A 9,747-nucleotide genomic window follows, 5' to 3' on the forward strand; every position below is an offset into this window, starting at 1 on the left:
TCTTCCCCCCACCCCCCGTGTTCTTCTCCCTCCCCCCCCGTGTTCTTCTCCCTCCCCCCCCCGTGTTCTTCTCCCTCCCCCCCCCGTGTTCTTCTCCCTCCCCCCCCCCCGTGTTCTTCTCCCTCCCCCCCCCCCGTGTTCTTCTCCCTCCCCCCCCCCGTGTTCTTCTCCCTCCCCCCCCCCGTGTTCTTCTCCCTCCCCCCCTTTGTTGCATCAGGATCTCGGGCTTCATCGTGAGCCCTTCTCCCTGAACTGCCATGTCGGCGTTTATGCTCCCCTCGGAGTCCCTTCCCATCCTTCTTCAGCATCAGTTAATGTGGACTGGGATAGTAATAAAGGGTGGTGAGAGGGAAGAGTTTCTGAAGTGTGTTCAGGAGAATTTTCTGGGACCTGCTGCACCTCATCAGGACTCAGACCAAGATCTTAAATAAAAGCAAAATACTGCAGACGCTGGAAATCTGAAAGAAAAGCAATAAATGCTCAGCAGGTCTGGCAGCATCTGTGGACCAATATCTTGGCGGGCAGGTTTCCTAGTGCTGCTGGGGAGGCTTTAAACTAGCTTGGCAGGGGAATGGGAACCTGAGCATAGATTCAGAAGGAAGACAAGCTAAGTTGCAAATAGAAGGCGGAAAATTAGTCAGCGCACCTGGAAGGCCGAGGAAACAAGGGCTATAAAATGGACAACCAAGCAATTCAGTGATTAGTGGTAAATACTTCAATGCAAGGAGTCTAATGAATAAGGGAGATGAGCTGAGGAAAAGATAGATACTTGGAAGAGTGATATCATAACTTACTGAAACACAGCTTAAAGAAGGGCAGGAATGGCAGATCAATATTTCTGGTTATGGGATAGAGAGGGGGATACAAAAAACAGTTTGGTCACAAATACAGCTGTGAGGAGGATAGAGACCAGAAAGGTAACTTGTCTGGCTGCAGAAGACGTGGGCAAAGTTCCTATTGAATACCATGCGTCTGTTTTCAAAAAAGACAGTGATGAAGCAGACATTGTAGTTAAGTAGGAACAGTGTGAAATATTGAATGGGATAACATAGTGTGGGAGCATCCTTGAATGTGGATAAATCACCAGGCCTGGATGAAATGTATCCCGGCTGCTAAAGGAAGCAAGAGAAGAGAAAGAAGAAGCTCTGATCATAATTTTCCAATCCTCTCTGGCTACAGGTGTAGTGTGGGAGGACTGAAGGACTGCTGATGTTGTACCTAGGCAAGTAAGCCTCACCTGGTGGTTGACAAATTATTGGAAAAAATTCTGAGCGGCAGTATAAATCGTCATTTATAAAGGCAAAGATGAATCAAGGACAGTCAACATGGATTTGTTAAGGGAAGGTTGTGTCTGACTAACTTAATTGAATTTTTTGGGGTGGTGACAAGGCGGGTGAATGAGGGTAGTGCATTTGATGTGGTCTACATGGATTTTAGCAAGGCTTTTAGCAAGGTTGGCAGACTGATCCGAAAATTAAAAGTCCACGGGATCCAAGAAAGAGATGAGTTTATTATACTTAATAATCTAAACCATATCTAAATAATAAAATTACGCTACACATTCACGTAAACACTCAAGAGAATCACACACACACATAGATTATAGAATGATGAGGAGTAGATTTGTGGTTGCATTAAGAGTCCAGAACAAATAACAATTAATATACAGTCTGTGGGGTTGGGTGATTCTGTCATAGGAAAAATGTTGGAAGCTATTATTAAAGATGTTATAGCAGGGCACTTAGAAAAATTGATGGTAATCAGGCAGAGTCAACATGGTTTTTTGAAAGGGAAATCATGTTTAACCAATTTATTGGAGTTCTTTGAGGGAGTTACATGTGCTGTGGATGAAGGGGAACCAGTGGATGTATTGTACTTGGATTTCCAGAAGACATTTGATAAGATGCCATATCAAATATTGCAAAAAATAAAAGCTCATGGTGTAGGGGGTAACATACTAGCATGGATAGAAGATTGGCTAGCTAACATGAAACAGAATAGGCATAAATGGGTCATTTTCTGGTTGGCAAGATGTAACGAGTGGTGTGCCACAGGGATCAGTGTTGGGGCCTCAACTACATACAATTTATATAAATGACTTAGATGAAAGGACCAAAGGTATGATTGCTAAATTTGCTGATGACACAAAGATAGGTAGGAAAGTAGGTTGTGAAGAGGACATAAGGAGCCTACAAAGGGATATAGGTAGGTTAAGTGAGTGGGCAAAAATCTGGCAGATGGAGTTTAATGTGGGAAAATGCAAAGTGGTCCATTTTGGCAGGAAGAATAACAAAGAAGCATATTATCTAAATGGTGAGAGATTGCAGAGCTCGGAGATGCTGAGGGATCTGGGTGTCCTAGTGCATGAATCGCAAAAGGTTAGTATGCTGGTACAACACATAATTGGAAAGCTAATAGAATGTTATCCTTTATTTAGTTTAGAGATACAGCACTGAAACAGGGCCTTCGGCCCATCAAGTCTGTGCCGACCATCAACCACCCATTTATACTAATCCCATATTCCTACCACATCCCCACCTGTCCCTATATTTCCCTACCACCTACCTATACTAGGGACAATTTATAATGGCCAATTTACCTACCAACCTGCAAGTCTTTTGGCTTGTGGGAGGAAACCGGAGCACCCAGAGAAAACCCACGCAGACTCAGGGAGAACTTGCAAACTCCACACAGGCAGTACCCAGAATTGAACCCGGGTCACTGGAGCTGTGAGGCTGCGGTGCTAACCACTGTGCCGCAAGGGGAATTTAGTACAAAAGTAGGGAGGATATGCTTCAGCTATACAGAGCATTGGTGAGACCTCATCTGGAGTACTGTGTACAGTATTGGTCTAATTTAAGGAAGGATGTAAATGCGTTGGGAGCAGTTCAAAGAACGTTTACTAGACTAATATCTGGAATGGGCGGGCTGTCTTATGAGGAAAGATTGGACAGGCTAGGCTTGTATCCGCTGGAATTTAGAATAGTAAGGGGCGACTTGATTGAAACATCTAAGATCCTGAGGGGTAGGTGGTAATGTGGAGTAATCAGTTCAGCCATGAATCTATTGAATGGCGGAGCAGGCTCGAGGAGCCTCCTGCTCCTAATTCGTATGTTCGTATGTTGTCTTCCGACTAAAGTTGTGTTCTTTATGTCTTTAGCTGGTAGAAGTGCACTGTGTGGCTGGCCCACCTGGTTCAGGGTTTTCTTGGAGACAGAATTGTAAGTGGCTTTTTTCCCCTTGTGTCTTTGTCTTAAACCTAGCAACTGGCAGCTCGGCTTCCTAAGCCCCACTAGGCCTACTGGAGAGAGAGAGACACCCCTTCTGGCTTCTGCCCAGTCTGAGCCACTGGTTTGTCTGCTTTGTCCAAGGGAAACTCCCAACTTTCACAGAGATGGACAGACGATCACATGACTGTCTGGTACCTTCTAACGAGATTCAAGTTTATGAATTTCAATCTCTCCCCTTCGCCCTTTCAATGTTAATGTCCCAGGATGGCTTTGAATGTCTTGCAATGTCAGGTAGTTCAATCAATAGAGCAAGCAATTGTTTCGGGTACAGGCTCATCAGACATGTGTCTCCTCTTTAATGCCTTGTGATGTGCAATGTGTTCAAATGCAAATTGCGGTGTCCATCTTGGCTGCCAGCTTTTTTTAAACTGTAGGATTCCAGCTCTTTTTGTTTCATTAAAAGTTTATTGTAGGTTTCCAATCACTCAATTAAAAAATCCTCCTTTGGCATAGCAGGTTTTCTTGACAATGAGGAAGAAAGCTGTAGACTGCAGAAAGATATCAATGGACTGGTCAGGGGGGCAGAAAATTGGCAAATGGAATTCCATCTTGACAAGTGTGAGGTAATGCATTTGGGGAGGACAAACAAGGCAAGGGGAAACACAATAGATGTTAGGATACTGTTATGACCAAGGTGGGAGGAATGCACTGTTAATTCAGTCCCATTACTCCACAGGTCATAGCATATCAAATAAAGTTTCCCCCCTACTGAAGACTAGCCAAATTAAACACTGTATTTTCCCCCCAGAATAAAGCACACCGAACCAGGTTTCTTTAAACAGCAACAACAGTAACTATTTGTTAGAAAAGAAATAATAGGTCTTAACTACTAACAAGATAAATCTATACATGAAAAAAAAACCTTATTGCCTTAACCCTCATGCACACACATATACATTCAAAAAGAAATGGTTAACCGGTTTCAAAAGGAGGTTTTGGATTATAACTGTTTCTTAGGAATAATAAAAAAATAATTGAGGTTCACGTTCTGGTAGATGTTTGCGGTACGGTGTGATGTCCAAGAGTCGAATAGTCGGATGCCACTTGAAGTCTTTCCAGGCGAGCTTGATGAACAGTCTGTGATGGGTAGGTGTTCACAGCAATTTAACTGCAGCAGACATCACATAGGTCTTCCATCAGGGGTGTAGCAACAGATCTGCTTAGGTTTTGAAGCACCTGTCCAGCAGTAGAAAGATTCTTCAGATTTCAGGATTTTCTTAGAACACAAGAGGCAGCAGGAATTTCACTGGATGCAGAAATCCTTCAGAAACCGGAGGCAACAAGAATCTGCTGCCTTTCAAATGCAGGATTCCTTTTTCAAGAGATGCGAGTCTCCTTTACAGAAGGAGGTAGCACTTTTCTGGTCTTTCTCTCTTGCTACAAGCAGGTCAAGCAAAGATTTCAAATGCCTGCTCTTTGTGCAATTCACAGGCTTTTAAAGGGTCCAAAGTGAAAGAAGAACCTTCCTGAACATGGTAACGTGTCCAGACACAGTGTCCTGGTTCAAAAGCTGCTCTGAAGAAAGGTCAAACCCCTGTGATTTCCTTGAAACTTCTGACATGCCTGTCCTTTTACAAGTTTAACTTCCTTTCAAAACACCCATAAAGTTCAACTCTTTGTTCTGAACTTCCTTTCAAAACATTGCTGGAATTCCAATTATTTTTGCTGGTGTCTTTCACTGAGCAACATCCTTTTTTCAGCTTTTTTTTTAAACACAGAGAAATCCAAGATTTTAGTACAAAAATAAAACCTTTTGTGACACCTTCGTCCTTGGCTAAATGAAATGTTATTCTTGAATGCATTTCATTACAATGTAAAACAGAAATTGAAAATATTTTAAACAGTTTTTTGCACTTATGCATCTCATTCACTCTATTGTTAGTTAACACAATTTTTCTTTGAACTATGGTTACTCATGTAACTCAGTAAAGTTAAATTTGTGATAAAGCATCTGTGATAACATTGTTTTTTCCTGAAATGTGTACAATTTTCAAGTGATAAGGCTGTAACAATAAGTTCCATCTGAATGTTCCGGCATTTTGGTTTTTAAATTTTTCCACAAAGGTTAATGGATTATGGTCAGTGTATATCAGTGTTTCTTTGTAGTCATGGCGGACATATACTTCAAAATGTTTAAGAGCTAATAATAGTTCTTTTTCCACAGTGGAATACTTTTTTTGGTGGCGATTCAGTTTTCTTGAAAAGTACCCTATTGGTTTTCCTATGCCTGATTCGTCATCCTGCAATAGGACTGCACCAACTCCCAGGTCTCTAGCATCAATCGCTATCTTAAGGGTTTAGCAACATTTGGAGCAGCCAACAGTGGTTTATTAGTTAAGATTGCCTTTAGCTTTTCAAAAGCTGCCTGGCATTCACCTGACCATACTATCGTGGTTTTCTTTTTCTGTAGCAAATTAGTTTGTGGAACAGCGACAGCACTAAAATTCGGTACAAACTTTCTGTAGAATCCACACCCCCCAAAAAAGCCTCATGATTTCACGCTTAGTTTTTGGGATAGGGAACTCCACTAAGGCTTGTACTTTTGCTGTTCTTGGCAACACTTGTCCTGCCCCACTTTTTGTCTGAGGTAGGTTACTCTTGCTTTTGTGAATTCGCTTTTTTCCAGATTTACCACTAAATCAGCTTTTAATTTTTTAACAGTTTCTAGTTGTTTTAAGTATTCCTTCCAAGTGTTACTGTATCTTAGTACATCATCAAGATACATGACACAGTTGGGACCACTTGATTCATTAGTCTCTGAAAAGTTGCTGGGGCATTTTTCAGCCTGAATGGCATCACTCGGCACTGATAAAGACCGTCTGGTGTGACAAAAGCTGATATTTCTTTAGCTCGAGGTGTCAAAGAAACTTGCCAGTATCCCTTCAACAAATCTATCTTTGTAAGAAACCTGGCACTGCCCACTCTGTCAATACAGTCTTCTAAGCGAGGAATAGGGTAGGAATCGGCCTTCATTACTGCATTGATTTTTCTTTAATCTGTGCAAAGTTGGATTGACCCGTCAGGTTTACGCACTGATACTATTGGTGAACTCCAGCTGCTTTGTTTTCCAGCATGTATTGGATTTCTGCTTTTACTTGGGCCTGTTTGTCTGGACTTAAGCGGTAAGGATGCTGTTTTAAAGGAACGGATTCCCCTACATCCCCATCATGTGTGGCAAAGGTTGTACGTCCTGGCTTATCCCGACAGATTCTTTTGAGTGCTGTGAGTAGCCTTGTTAGGTCTTCTCCTTCTACATCTAATTACAAAAGCATGTTATCCAATTTTCCTAGCCATTCTGTATCAGCTAACCAGATAATAGGAAGGTCAATCTGAGAATTGTTCAAGCCTCCTTCTGCCTCATCCTTCTCAACAGTCCCCATTACCTGACATACCTGTACTGGCTATCCTCCTTCCTGTGATAATATTGCTTTAAGATATTGATATGACATAGTCGATTCTTTTTCTAGCGATCAGGGGTGTCAAGCAAGTAATTTACCTTACCCACTCTTTTGATCATTTTATACGGACCACTGAACCATGCTTTTAACTTGTTTGCAAGCTCAAAATCATCAGCAATTTCCACCACTTGCCTGGCTTTTAACACTTTCAGGTTCTCTACATGAGTTCACACAACTGGATGGATTTAATTTTTAAACTCTTCCAAGAGAATCAGTTCTCTAAGGTTCTCATACGTGGCTTCGATCTTTACTGCCCATATCCAATGATCAAAATTAATTTGCTTCAACCTCTCAAATTCTACATAAGTCTGCCCAGCCAATCTCCTAAGTTCCGAAACTTCTGTTAGTAAGCTTCAGGGACTAACTCATAGTCAGTGAGAATAGCCTTTTTTGCCATCTCATAATCTGCAGACGCCTCTTCAGGAAGCATGGCATAAACTTCATGAGTTCTGCCCATCAACCTGCTTTGCATAAGCGGTGTCCAGCTTTCATTTGGCCATTTCATTTGTTTGGCTATTTTTGCAAAAGAAATGAAAAATGCCTCTACGTCCCTTTCCTCAAACTTGGGGAGAGCTTGTATGAATTTAAACAGCTTTTCGCTGGGTCCTGGGCTGGACTCAGATTCTTCCTGACCAGAATTTTCCCTGGAGTCAAGATTACCCATTTGACTTAGTTCCATCTCTTTTAATTTAAATTCCCTCTCTTCTCTTTCTCTCTAAAGTGCTCTCTCTTTCTCCTTTTCCTCTTTTTTAAATTCAGGTTTTTTCATTGACAATTCTTTCTCAGCCTCAAGGTTTCTTAGTTATTTTTCCTGCTCAGGTTTTTTCATTTCTAACTGAATCTTAACCAACTGCATTACCCTCTGACTTGCTATCTTCTTCCAATTTTAGATGTTGGGCTATGTCAATTATCTCTGCTTTTTAGCACCTGATTTCAATTCTAACCCCAACTGTGCTGCCATTTTATTTATTTATTTAGAGATACAGCACTGAAACAGGCCCTTCGGCCCACCGAGTCTGCGCTGACCAACAACACTCATTTATACTAATCCTACATTAACCCCATATTCCCTACCACATCCCCATCATTCTCTACCATCTACCTACACTAGGGGCAATTTACAATGGCCAATTTACCTATCAACCTGCAAGTCTTTGGCTGTGGGAGGAAACCGGAGCACCCGGCGGAAACCCACGCAAACACAGGGAGAACTTGCAAACTCCGCACAGGCAGTACCCAGAACTGAACCCTTTCTTTTAGTTTAATCTTGGTTAAAGTTTTCAAGTCACTGAGGGACATATTCTCCTTTCCCAAAAAATCTGCTGCAATTGCTAATGCCATTCCGATGGTATAGCCTTTACCTTTGTGCAAGAAACCTGCTTCTTTTATTTTTTCTCTTTCAAATTATTACTGCAACTGCAAACAGTATTTCCAGCATTTTCTGTTTTGATTTCAAATGTCCAGTATCTGAAGTATTTTGCATGAAAGAAAGTGTAGTCCAGGTAGCTGTGGGAGACAGTGGGATTACATATAAACATACGAATTAGGAGCAGGAGTAGACCACTCGGCCCTTCGAGCCTGCTCCGCTATTTAATAAGTTCGTGGACTGATTACTCCACATTTCCACCTACCCCTGATAACCTTTCACCCCCTTTCTTATCAAGAATCTATCTACCTCTGCCTTAAAAATATTTAAAGACTCTGCTTCCACGGCCTTTTGAGGAAGAGAATTCCAAAGACTCATGACCCTCCTGAGAGGAAAAATTTCTCCTCATCTCTGTCTTAAATGGGCAACCCCTAGTTCTAGATTCTTCTACAAGGGGAAACATCCTTTCCACATCCACCCTGTCAAGACCCCTCAGGATCTTAAAAGCAAAATACTGCGGATACTGGAAATCTGAAACAAAAACAAGAAATGCTGGAATCACTCAGCAGGTCTGGCAGCATCTGTGGAAAGAGAAGCCAAGCAGTATGAACACTTCCGAAGAAGGGTCACTGACCCGAAACGTTAACTCTGCTTCTCTTTCCACAGATGCTGCCAGACCTGCTGAGTGATTCCAGCATTTCTTGTTTTTTTTTCCCTCAGGATCTTATATGTTTCAATCAAGTCGCCTCTTACTCTTCGAAATTCCAGTGGATTCAAGCCCAGCCTGGCCAATCTTTCCTCATAAGACAGCCCGCCCATTTCAGGTATTAAGTCTAGTAAACCTTCTCTGCACTGATTCCAACGCATTCACATCCTTCTTTAAATAAGGAGACCAGTACTGGACACAGTACTCCAGATGTGGTCTCACCAATGCCCTCTACAGCTGAAGCATAACCTTCCTACTTTTGTATTCAATTCCCCTCGCGATAAACAATAACATTCTATTAGCTTTCCTAATTACGTGCTGTACCTGCATACTAACCTTTTGTAATTCATGCACTAGGACACCCAGATCTCTCTGCATGTCAGATCTCTGCAATCTCTCACCATTTAGATAATATGCTTTTTTATTCTTCCTGCCAAAGTGGACAATTTCACACTTTCACACATTTGCCAGGTCTTTGCCCACTCACTTAACCTATCTATATTCCTTTGTAGCCCCCTTGTGTCCTCTTCACAACCTGCTTTCCTACCGATTTTTGTGTCATCAGAAAATTTAGCAACCATTTCGCTCCAACAATTTGTTCAGAACCACTTCCCTGGTGGTTGTAATTTTCTTCAGTTCCTCACTCCCTTCCATTTCCTGACTAACAGCTAATACTGGGATGTGACTTGGATCCTCAATAGTGAAGACCAATTCTAGTGAATCAGAATGATTGGACACAGTGGGTGTCACTCAACGTAGGACCGCCATGGAGCTTTACGCTTTCATTGGTTGTGATACCGAGAGGGGGCGATGATAACGGAGTTCGATAACCAATAGAAATGCAGTTGTGGAATTCGATTGTTTTGACGGTGGCTGGCGCGCTTTCCTTTCAGCCAATGGGGTTGCTGGGAGGGAAGATTCAAACTG

Source organism: Heterodontus francisci, chromosome 9 (assembly GCF_036365525.1).
Source record: "Heterodontus francisci isolate sHetFra1 chromosome 9, sHetFra1.hap1, whole genome shotgun sequence".
Lineage (NCBI taxonomy): Eukaryota > Metazoa > Chordata > Chondrichthyes > Heterodontiformes > Heterodontidae > Heterodontus > Heterodontus francisci.